This window comes from Scyliorhinus torazame, chromosome 13 (genome assembly GCF_047496885.1).
Source record: "Scyliorhinus torazame isolate Kashiwa2021f chromosome 13, sScyTor2.1, whole genome shotgun sequence".
NCBI classification, from domain to species: Eukaryota; Metazoa; Chordata; class Chondrichthyes; order Carcharhiniformes; family Scyliorhinidae; genus Scyliorhinus; species Scyliorhinus torazame.
In genome coordinates this window covers 200,818,369-200,830,431 of record NC_092719.1, presented here as the reverse complement: position 1 = coordinate 200,830,431, position 12,063 = coordinate 200,818,369, and positions in this window count along the sequence as shown.

Sequence of the window (12,063 nt, the reverse complement as noted above, 5' to 3'; positions counted from 1 at the left end):
TCGTCAATCCATGTTAGTACCTTGCCTCGAATACCATGGGCCCTTACTTTACTCAGCAGTCTCCCGTGAGGCACCTTATCAAAGGCCTTTTGGAAGTCAAGATAGATAACATCCATTGGCTCTCCTTGGTCTAACCTATTTGTTATCTCTTCAAAGAACTCTAACAGGTTTGTCAGGCACGACCTCCCCTTACTAAATCCATGCTGACTTGTCCTAATCCGACCCTGCACTTCCAAGAATTTAGAAATCTCATCCTTAACAATGGATTCTAGAATCTTTCCAACAACCGAGGTCAGGCTAATTGGCCTATAATTTTCCATCTTTTTCCTTGTTCCCTTCTTGAACAGTGGGGTTACAACAGCGATTTTCACCTCTGGTACTTTCCCTGACTCCAGTGACTGTTGAAACATCATCACCAACACCATGGCCAAAGAGCTGAAAGTGTTCATGGAGCAGATGGGACTCTCGGATCGATTTCTTTGTTGTGTGTAGGGCCCTATTAGCGGGGGTGGTTGACACAGGGGGTGAAATTCTCCGTTATCGGCGGAAAGTCCGCCGATCGGCGCAAGAAACGGCGCAAATCCGACTTGCGTCACGTCGGAAAAATGGGTCGAAAGTCTCCGGCCCGAAATGGGCTAGCAGCGACGTAACGGGATCCGCGCTTGCGCAGTGGTTTACGCCGTGCAGCATCATACGCGCCGCACGGTGTGACGGCTCATAAGGTCCCGCTGCTCCCCCCCCACCCGACCGGAACACCCAACCGGAACACCCGACTGGATGGCTGGCCGCCGCTCAGCCCCGAGGTTCGAGTCACGGGATGTGGAGGCGCTCCTGGACGCGGTGGAGCAGAGGAGGGACGCCCTGTATCCCGGGCATGGCCACAGAGTTGCCCCACGCCACAGCCTGCGTCTGTGGAGGGAAGTGGCAGAGGCCGTCACCGCTGCGGCCCTGACACCACGGACAGGCACCCAGTGCCACAAGAAGGTGAACGACCTCGTCAGAGCAGGCAGGGTGAGCCTCCCCATATCACCCCCTCCCCCATATCCCCCCTTCCCCCATATCCCCCCTTCCCCCATATCCCCCCTTCCCCCATATCCCCCCTCCCCCATATCCCCCCTTCCCCCATATCCCCCCTTCCCCCATATCCCCCCTCCCCATATCCCCCCTTCCCCATATCCCCCCTTCCCCCATATCCCCCCTCCCCCATATCCCCCCTTCCCCCATATCCCCCCTTCCCCCATATCCCCCTCCCCATATCCCCCCTTCCCCCATATCCCCCCTTCCCCCATATCCCCCCTTCCCCCATATCCCCCCTTCCCCCATATCCCCCTCCCCATATCCCCCCTTCCCCATATCCCCCTCCCCATATCCCCCTCCCCATATCCCCCCTCCCCATATCCCCCCTTTCCCCATATCCCCCCTCCCCATATCCCCCCTCCCCCATATCCCCCTTCCCCATATCCCCTCTCCCCCATATCCCCCCTTCCCCCATAACCCCCCTCCCCATATCCCCCTCCCCATATCCCCCTCCCCCATATCCCCCCTCCCCCATATCCCCCTCCCCCATATCCCTCCTTTCCCCATATCCCCCCTCCCCCATATCCCCCTTGCCCCATATCCCCCCTTTCACATATCCCCCTCCCCCATATCCCCCCTTCCCCCATATCCCCCCTCCCCCATAGCCCCCCTCCCCATATCCCCCCTCCCCATATCCCCCCTTCCCCATATCCCCCTCCCCAGATCCCCCCTCCCCATATCCCCCCTTCCCCATATCCCCCTCCCCATATCCCCCTTCCCCAATATCCCCCCTCCCCATATCCCCCCTCCCCCATATCCCCCATATCCCCCCTCCCCCATATCCCCCTCCCCATATCCCCCCTCCCCCATATCCCCCCTCCCCCATATCCCCTTCCCCCATATCCCCTCCCCATATCCCCCCTCCCCCATATCCCCATATCCCCCTCACCCATATCCCCCCTCCCCATATCCCCCCTCCCCCATATCCCCCCCTCCCCCATATCCCCCCTTCCCCATATCCCCTCCCCATATCCCCCCTTCCCCCATATCCCCCCTCCCCCATAGCCCCCCTCCCCATATCCCCCCTCCCCATATCCCCCTTCCCCCATATCCCCCCTCCCCATATCCTCCCAACCCCATATCCCCCCTCCCCCATATCCCCCACTCCCCCATATCCCCCCTTCCCCCATACCCCCCTCCCCCATATCCCCCCTCCCCATATCCCCCATATCCCCCCTCCCCCATATCCCACTCCCCCATATCCCCCCTCCCCCATATCCTCCATATCCCCCTCCCCGATATCCCCCCTCCCCATATCCCCCCTTCCCCCATATCCCCCCTCCCCCATATCCCCCCTCCCCATATCCCCCATATCCCCCCTCCCTCATATCCCCCCTCCCCCATATCCCCCCTCCCCCATATCCGCCAGTGAATCCAGCCCTAACCTTAACCTCTGCAATGCACGCGCAACCGATGGCGTGCATTCATATACCTGCCTAACACTGTTGCCTTTTACCCCTGCCACCCCCCCCCCCACAGGATAAGCGCGCACACAACAATAGGGAGCATGTGAGGACTGGAGGAGGCCCCGCTGATGAGAGGCCACTGACCGAACACAAGGAAAGGGCCCTGGAACTGGCTGGCGGACCTGAGGACCGGGAGGTTGCTGATGCAGAGGTCGGGGGCGTACTAGCAAGTGAGCCACCGACAGCCCGTCCCCATATCCCCCCTCCCCTATATCCCCCTCCCCCATATCACCTGATCACTGCCTGATGTCTAACCATGCATGCTTCATTGTGTATCGCAGGACCAAACGTCCAGGCACCCATCCCCGCAGATGCAGACCGCCCGCAGGATGCCCCTCGGAGGCCACGGGAGACGGAGAGACACGAACCCTCCAGCATGCGACGCCCGCAGGATGCCCCTCGGAGGCCACGGGAGACGGAGAGTCCCGGACCCTCCAGCATGCGATGCCCGCAGGATGCCCCTCGCACACAACGGGAGACAGAGAGACCCGCACCCTCCAGCATGCGACGCCCGCAGGATGCCCCTCGCACACCACGGGAGACGGAGAGACCCGCACCCTCCAGCATGCGACGCCTGCAGGATGCCCCTCGCACACCACGGGAGACGGAGAGACCTGGAGCAACAGGGAGACGACACCCCCATCACGTGCGGGAGAGACCACCCAGCGACGAGGGGGGCAGCCACAGGCCCCCGTCACATCCGAGCCAGGACACCACTACCCAGGACACCACTACCCAGGACACCACTACCCAGGACACCACTACCCGGGACACCACTACCCGGGACAGCACTGCCCAGGACACCCCTACCCGGGACAGCACTACCCAGGAAGACGAAATACCGGACAGTGACTCAGAGTGGATGGGTGGAGACGAACCCCCACCCCAAAGTGCCATGGACTCAGAGTGGGACGAAGAGCACGACACAACGCCACTGCTGTCACCAACACCCTCCACCATCGCAGAAACACTCACCTCGGTTGGGCACTTTAGTGATGAGGCGTCTGGTACACTCACTGGTGCGCACAACACAGCCGTCCCGGTACAGCAGGTGGAGGTAGGAGCAGCAGAGGGGCCGGGCGGTCGGAGGGCAGCCCAGCTCAAGCGAACATCTGCCGCCCAGATGGATCCCGGGTTCCTGGAGTTACCACACCCACACATAGATCCGATGCAACCACCGACCCGGAGACAAGCGAAGAGGGTGACGGGCGGCTTGCGGCGGCTGCAGTCGCAGGTGGAGGAGTCCACCCGCGTCCAGGAGCTGGGAGTGGTCCCGGTCATGCGTGCCACCCAGGCTGACACCGCACGGGTGGCGTCCGCGGTGGAGGCAATGGGTGCGACGGTGTCAGACATGGGGAACGGTTTGCGAGGCCTGGGGCTTTCCGTGCAGGCGGCGTCTGTGGCCCAGGACATGGCTGCCCTCTCACAGGAGGCCATGAGCCAGTGCCAGCGCCAGATGGCAGAGGCGCTCAACGCCATAGCCCAGTCTCTGCAGGTCATGGCCCAGTCTCAGCAGGCCATGGCCCAGTCTCTGCAGGCCATCGCTGAGGGCATCGGCGCCAGTGGCCATGTGTGAGCCGGCGTCGCACTGTCACAGACAGGGTTTGCCAACCCCCTGGGCTCCATGGCTGCAAACCTGCAGACCCCTGTCGATACCAGCACGGGCCTCCAGGACTGGCAGCGCCAGATGTCGGGGGGGGCGTCGGATGGCCAGTCCGTTCGCATCCCCCACCCATGTAGAGGCCTGGGGGCCATCGGGCACCCCGAGGGAGGAGGAGGTGGTGTGGTCCGTCCCGGCTCCCCCTGTAGGGGAGGTCCCGGTACACCGCGACACCTCGGACTCCCCCCCTTCCGTCCCAGGTGCATCGGGTGGGCAACGGGCAGGACAGGCTGGCAGCTCGCCATCCCAGTCGCCCGGGCCGCAGCCTGGCCCATCTAGGCCAGGACGCCCCAGGAAACGGCCGCCAAAGGGATCCAGTGTCAGAGGGCAGGAATCACAGGAGTCCACCTCCAGTTCTGCTGTACCGTCTGGGGAACCACGTAGACCACGTAGACCCGTAAGGCCAAACAATTAGACACTGAGTAAGTTGGCACGGGTGCAGGGCACAGATGAGTTTTAGGGGCCAGGGCACGTGCATGAACTCGTTTGGTTATTAAAGTCAATGTTACACCAACAGAAGCTGCCTTTGTGCTCTGTCCAAAGCGTGCGGGGTTGTCATGTACGTTGAGCGCAAGTGTGTGTGTGTGAGGGGTGGTCTTACCTCAGCCCCAGGTGAGTCTGCCCCCTTCCCCCTGGGCCGCCATCAACATCCCCCGGGCAGAGGACGGGACCGTGCGCTGCAGTGTCACAGCCGCATGCAGGGATGGTCCGGGTGGATGGTTGTACTGTGGCCATGGGTCAGACATAGTCCAACGATGTAGAGCCAGGAGCTCACCGCAGGGCGGGTTGTCATCATCCTCCATGGCCTGCAATAGACACGCGTCCACCCGCAACTGTGTGAGCCCGGCCCATTGTGCCGCAGGTGGATCGGCAATGGGGGGGGGGGGGTGGTGTGCATGCGGGTGGGGTGGGTGGGGTTGGGGAGGGGGGTGAGGGTGCTGGGTGGGTGGATGGGTGGGGGGTGTGGGTGGTCGGCTGTTGCCATGGTGTGCGGTCTGTGGCCATACTACCCGATTCCCACGCCCATCTAGTCAGTGAAGCGGGCGGCTATCAGTCTGTCCCGTGCCCGCTGGGCTAGCCGGTAACGGTGGACAGCCACCCGCCTGTGTCTACCCCGTCTGCCCTGACCATTACCCCCAACCCCCTCATCTGGGGAGGACTGGGCCTCTTCCTGCTGCTCCTCCACTCCGCCCTCCTCTGCCTGCGGCACATCGCCCCTCTGCTGGGCTATGTTGTGCAGGACGCAGCACACCACAATGATGCGGCCAACCCTATCTGACCGATACTGGAGGGCGCCCCCAGAGAGGTCCAGGCACCTGAAACGCATCTTCAGCACGCCAAAGCACCTCTCTATCACTCCCCTTGTCGCTACATGGGCATCATTGTAGCGGTTCTCCGCCTCATTGCGTGGCCTCCTTATAGGCGTCATCAGCCACGATCGCAATGGGTAGCCCCTGTCGCCCAGCAACCAGCCCCTCAGCCGGGGATGGCGTCCCTCGTACATGCCGGGGATGGATGACCGCGACAACACATATGAGTCGTGTACACTGCCTGGGTAACGGGCGCAGATGTGCAGGATCATCATGCGGTGGTCGCAGACCACCTGTATGTTCATCGAATAGGTCCTCTTCCTTTTGGTGAACACGGCCCTGTTATCTGCAGGTGGCCGCACGGCGACGTGCATCCCATCGATCGCGCCCTGGACCATGGGGAACCCGGCCACGGCAGAGAAGCCCACGGCCCGGGCATCTTGGCTGGCCCGGTCCACGGGGAAGAGGATGTAGCGGTGCGCCATGGCATAAAGGGCATCTGTCACTGCCCGGATGCACCGATGCACCGATGTCTGCGATATGCCGGACAGGTCCCCACTCGGTGCCTGGAATGACCCCGTTGCATAAATTTCAGGGCCACCGTAACCTTGACGGACACGTGGAGAGGGTGTTCCCCGCCAGTGCCACGCGGTGACAGGTGTGCCAGCAGGTGGCAGATGTGTGCCACGGTTTCCCGCCTCATCCGGTGTCTCCTCCTGCATTCCCGGTCCGTGAGGTCCTGGTATGACTGCCGGGACCTGTACACACGGGGCGCCCTCAGGTGCCTCCGTCGCCGTGGGGCCGCGACGTCCTCCTACCCCTCCTCGTCCTGTCGGTCAGGTGTCCCTCCAGCCTGGGCAGCTGCCGCCTGTCCCTCTGCGGCAGCCTGCGCCGCCTCTCTGGCACGCTCCTCCTCCTCCTCCTCCTCCTCATCCAGGGCAACATAGACATGAGCGGCTGCCTCCACGGCGACCAACATCGCTGGATGATCGGAAAACATGACGGCCTGGTGGGAGGGAGGGGAACGACGACATGTCATCATTGCCCATATCCCCTCCTCCCCCCAGCCAGGTGGCATGGAACGCATGGGTCCAACTGTTGGAGGCTGGCACCTGGCCAGGTGGACCAACTCACTTGCCCTCGCATCCCCCTCCCCGGCACGGACCCCCCATCCCCCTCCCCGGCACGGACCCCCCCCAACCTCCACCCCGGCACGGAGCCCCCCCCAACCTCCACCCCGGCACGGACCCCCCATCCCCCTCCCCGGCACGGACCCCCCCCAACCTCCACCCCGGCACGGACCCCCCCCCCCCCAACCTCCACCCCGGCACGGACCCCCCCCCCAACCTCCACCCCGGCACGGACCCCAACCTCCACCCTGGCACGGACTCCCCATCCCCCTCCCCGGCACGGACCCCCCCCCCAACCTCCACCCCGGTACGGACCCCCCCCCCCCAACCTCCACCTCGGCACGGACCCAAACCTCTACCCCGGCACGGACCCCCCATCCCCCTCCCCGGCACGGACCCCCCCCAACCTCCACCCCGGCACGGACCCCCCATCCCCCTCCCCGGCACTGACCCCCCATCCCCCTCCCCGGTACGGACCCCCCCCATCCCGCTCCCCGGTATGGACCCCCCCATCCCCCTCCCCGGCACGGACCCCCCCCCATCCCCCTCCCCGGCACGGACGCCCCCCCAACCTCCACCCCGGCATGGACCCCCCATCCCCCTCCCCGGCACGGACCCCCCAACCCCCACCCCGGCACGGACCCCCCCCAACCTCCACCCCGGCACGGACCCCCCCCCAACCTCCACCCCAGCACGGACCCCAACCTCCACTCCGGCACGGACCCCCCATCCCCCTCCCCGGCACGGACCCCCCCCAACCTCCACCCCGGCACGGACCCCCCCCCCCCAACCTCCACCCCGGCACGGACCCCAACCTCCACCCCGGCACGGACCCCCCATCCCCCTCCCCGGCACGGACCCCCCCCCAACCTCCACCCCGGCACGGACCCCCCCCAACCTCCACCCGGCACGGACCCCAACCTCCACCCCGGCACGGACCCCCCATCCCCCTCCCCGGTACGGACCCCCCATCCCCCTCCCCGGCACGGACCCCCCCCATCCCCCTCCCCGGCACGGACGCCCCCCCAACCTCCACCCCGGCATGGACCCCCCCATCCCCCTCCCCGGCACGGACCCCCCAACCCCCCACCCCGGCACGGACCCCCCCCAACCTCCACCCCGGCACGGACCCCCCCCCCAACCTCCACCCCAGCACGGACCCCAACCTCCACTCCGGCACGGACCCCCCCATCCCCCTCCCCGGCACGGACCCCCCCCCAACCTCCACCCCGGCACGGACCCCCCCCCCCCAACCTCCACCCCGGCACGGACCCCAACCTCCACCCCGGCACGGACCCCCCATCCCCCTCCCCGGCACGGACCCCCCCCCCAACCTCCACCCCGGCACGGACCCCCCCCCAACCTCCACCCGGCACGGACCCCAACCTCCACCCCGGCACGGACCCCCCATCCCCCTCCCCGGTACGGACCCCCCATCCCCCTCCCCGGCACGGACCCCCCCCATCCCCCTCCCCGGCACGGACCCCCCCCCCATCCCCCTCCCCGGCACGGACCCCCTCCCGGCACTCCCCCGGAGCCCAGCCTACTCTAACCACCCCCCCCCCCCCCCCCGCCGCACACACACACACACACATCCCGAGACACACCTCTCCTCACGCATTCAGACTGCGGCCACGCCATCGCCTGCCCCGAGCCAACCCCCCAGGCCGTCACTCACCTCCACGCTAGTCGGCGTGAACCTGGAGCACAGGGTCACGCCGATGAAAAGGAGGTTTAATTTACGTCGACGTGAACGGTCATCACGTCGACGGGACTTCGGCCCATCCGGAAGGGAGAATATCGGCAGGTCGAAAATCGGCTGCCTTGCGCAGACCCGTGACATTCTCCGACGGCAGCGGCGACATTAACGCCCCGCCGACTTTTCTCCTTTCGGAGACTTTGGCAACCGGCGGGGGCGGGATTCACGGCGGCCAACGGCCATTCTCCGACCCTCTGGGGGGTCGGAGAATGCCGCCCAGGGTATTTGGCGATTACGATGTCGGACCATGCTCCGCACTGGGTGTTCCTGCAGGTTAGTATGGATAGCAAGCAGCGCCCGCAATGGAGGTTGGATGTAGGGCTGTTGGCGGATGAAGCGGTATGCGAGAGGCTGCAGAAGTGCATGCTGAACCACCTGCAGGTAAATAATACGGGGAGGTCTCAGCAGCGGTGGTCTGGGAAGCACTGAAGGCAGTGGTGAGAGGAGAGCTGTTCTCGATCCGGGCTCACAGGGACAGGACGGATAGGGCAGGAATGTACCGACTGGTAAAAGAGATTCTACGAGTGGATAGGAGATATGCGGAGGCTCCAGAGGCAGGGCTTTTAAGGGAACGCCGGAGATTACAGGTGGAATTTGGTTTGTTAACCACCGGGAGGGCAGTGGAACAGCTCAGAAAGGTGAAGGGGGCGATTTATGAGCACGGGGAGAAGGCCAGCAGGTGCTTGCACAGCAGCTCAGAAAAAGGGAGGCAGCTAGGGAAATAGGGAAAGTTATTGACAGGGATGGGAACTTAGTTGGGGACTCGACGGGGTGAGTAAGACCTTTCGGGATTCTTATAGCAGGTTGTACAGGTCGGAACCCCCAGCGGGGCCGTAGGGGATGAGGCACTTTTTGGACGGGTTGACTTTCCCAAAGGTGGATGGGGAGCTGGTAGAAGGGCTGGGGGCCCCGATTGGGCTGGAGGAGATAGCAGAGGGGCTGAAGGCCATGCAGTCGGGCAAGGCCCTGGGACCAGATGGGAACCCAGCTGAGTTCTACAAAAAGTTCTCTGGAATATTGGGGACGGTGCTGATGAAGGTCTTTAACAAGGCCAAGGAAAGAGGGGCTCTGCCCCAGATGATGTCACAGGCCAAGATCTCGCTCATCCTGAAATGGGACATGGACCCGGAGCTATGTGGGTCTCACAGGCCGATTTCCTTGCTGAACGTAGAGGCCAAACTTCTGGCCAAAATTCTGTCCTCCAGGATTGAAGACTGTGTCCCGGACGTTATAGTGGAGGATCAGACGGGGTTCATTAAGGGCAGGCAGCTGGTGGCCAATGTAAGAAGGCTGCTAAACGTGATCATGATGCCGCCGGAAGGTAGGGAAGTTGAGGTGGTGGTCGCGATGGATGCGGAAAAAGCCTTTGACCGGGTCGAATGGGATTACTTATGGGAGGTGCTGGAGAGGTTTGGGTTTGGAAGGGGCTTTGTTGGCTGGGTTAGGTTGCTGTACCGGGCTCCGGTTGCTAGTGTACGGACAAACAGGACGACTTCGGACTATTTCAGGCTATACCGGGGGACGAGACAGGGATGCCCCCTCTCCCCACTGCTGTTTGTGCTAGCAATAGAGCCGCTGGCAATTGCTCTGAGGGCCTCAAGGGGCTGGAAGGGGTTGGTCCGGGGGCACAGGAGCACAGAATCTTGCCGTATGCGGATGACTTACTGCTGTATGTCTCAGACCCAATGGAGGGGATGGAAGAAATGATGGGAATTTTTGGGGAATTCGGACGTTTTTGGGGTATAAGCTCAATATGGGGTAGAGCGAGATGCTTGTGGTCCAGGCAAGAGGTCAGGAGAGGCGACTGAGGGAACCTCCGTTCAGAGTGGTAGGGGACAGTTCCAGGTACCTAGGTATCCAAGTCGCGAGGGATTGAGACAGGCTACATAAATTGAACTTGGCGCGGTTGGTGAAACAGATGAAGGGGTTCCGGATATGGGATGCGCACCCATTGTCTCTGGCGGGTAGAGTGCAGTCGGTAAAAATGATGGTCCTCCCAAAATTCCTATTCGTCTTCCAATGCTTCCCCATCTTCATCCCATGGTCCTTCTGGAAGCAGATCAATAAGATTATCGTGGGCTTTGTGTGTGTGTGTGTGTGGGGGGGGGCAACCCCTGCGGGTGAAGAGGGCAATGCTCGAGCGGTGTCGGGGGGGTTGGAGGGCTGGTGCTGCCGAATTTCAACAACTACTACTGGGCGGCTAATATATCCATGGTGAGGAGGTGGCTGGTGTGGTGTGAGCCGGCGTGGGTGCGCATGGAGGCGGCTTCTTGTAAGGGCACAAGTTTGGGGGCGTTGGTAACGGCTGTCGTTCCCGCTGGCGAGGTACTCCACCAGTCCAATGGTGGTGGCAGCCCTGAGAGTCTGGGGGCAATGGAGGAGACATGTGGGAGCAGAGGGGGCGTTGGTGTGGGCCCCAATCTGTGATAACCATCGGTTTGCCCCGGGGAGGATGGACGGGGGGGTTCTGAATTTAGTGGAGCGCGGGGATTGAGAGGATGGGGGACTTGTTCTTAGATGGAAGCTTCCTGAGTATGAGGGCGCTGGAGGAGAAGGTTGCATTGGCGGGGGGAAATGAATTCCGATATTTACAGGTACGGGTCTCTCTGCGGAACCTTCCCACTCCTGCTGCTAAGGGGGGATTCAGGATAGGGTGGTTTCTAGAGGATGGATAGGAGAGGGGAGCGTCTCGGACATATATAAAGAGCTTATGGGATGGGAGGAGCCGCAGACCGAGGAGCTGAAGCAAAAATGCGAGGAGGGGCTGGGGGGAGAGATAGAGGAGGGCCTCTGGGCGGACACGTTGGGTAGGGTCAACGCGACCGCAACATGTGCCAGGCTCAGCCTGATCCAATTTAAGGCCGTTCACCGGGCTCACATGACAGTGGCCCGAATGAGCAGATTCTTTGGAGGACAGGTGAGCGAGGTGTGAGGGGGGGGGGCCAGCGAGCCATGTCCATATGTTCTGGGCATGTCCAAAACTGAGGGGATTTTGGCAGGGGTTTGCTGACGCCATGTCCACAGTATTAAATACGAGGGTGGCAATGAGTCCGATGGTGGCAATTTTTGGGGTGTCGCAGGACCCGGGAATCCAGGAGGAGAGAGAGGCGGACGTTCTGGCCTTTGCTTCCCTGGTAGCCCGGAGGCACATATTGCTGGCATGGAGGGACTCAAAGCGCCCGAAATCGGAGACCTGGGTTTCAGGCATTGCTGGCTTCCTCTGCCTGGAGAAAATTAAGATCGCCATGAGAGGGTCTCTGTTGGGGTTCGCCCGGAGGTAGCAACCATTCGTCGACTTCCTCGCAGAGGATTAATCGTCAGCAGAACGGGGGGGGTGGGGGGGTGGGGGGTGGGCGGGGGGGTTAGGTTAGCGTAGGTTGGTGGGGTAAGCAATGGTAGGACCTGTGGGAGAGGGTGGTGGAATTTGCACTATGTTTATATTTTCCTTGTTATGTACATTGTTGATTTTGTTGTTGTTATAATGCCAAAGAAATACCTCAATAAAATGTTTTTTAAAAAGTTCTCAGGACTTTAAAGGCAGGTGAAGCTTCCCAAGTGACCAATAGCGGGGCTGTTTTACATCCATTTGCATGTCATGCAGGCTCATTAAAACACCAGCTCACCAGAATTAAGCGCCTCTCCAAATTACGTTCTCCATGAG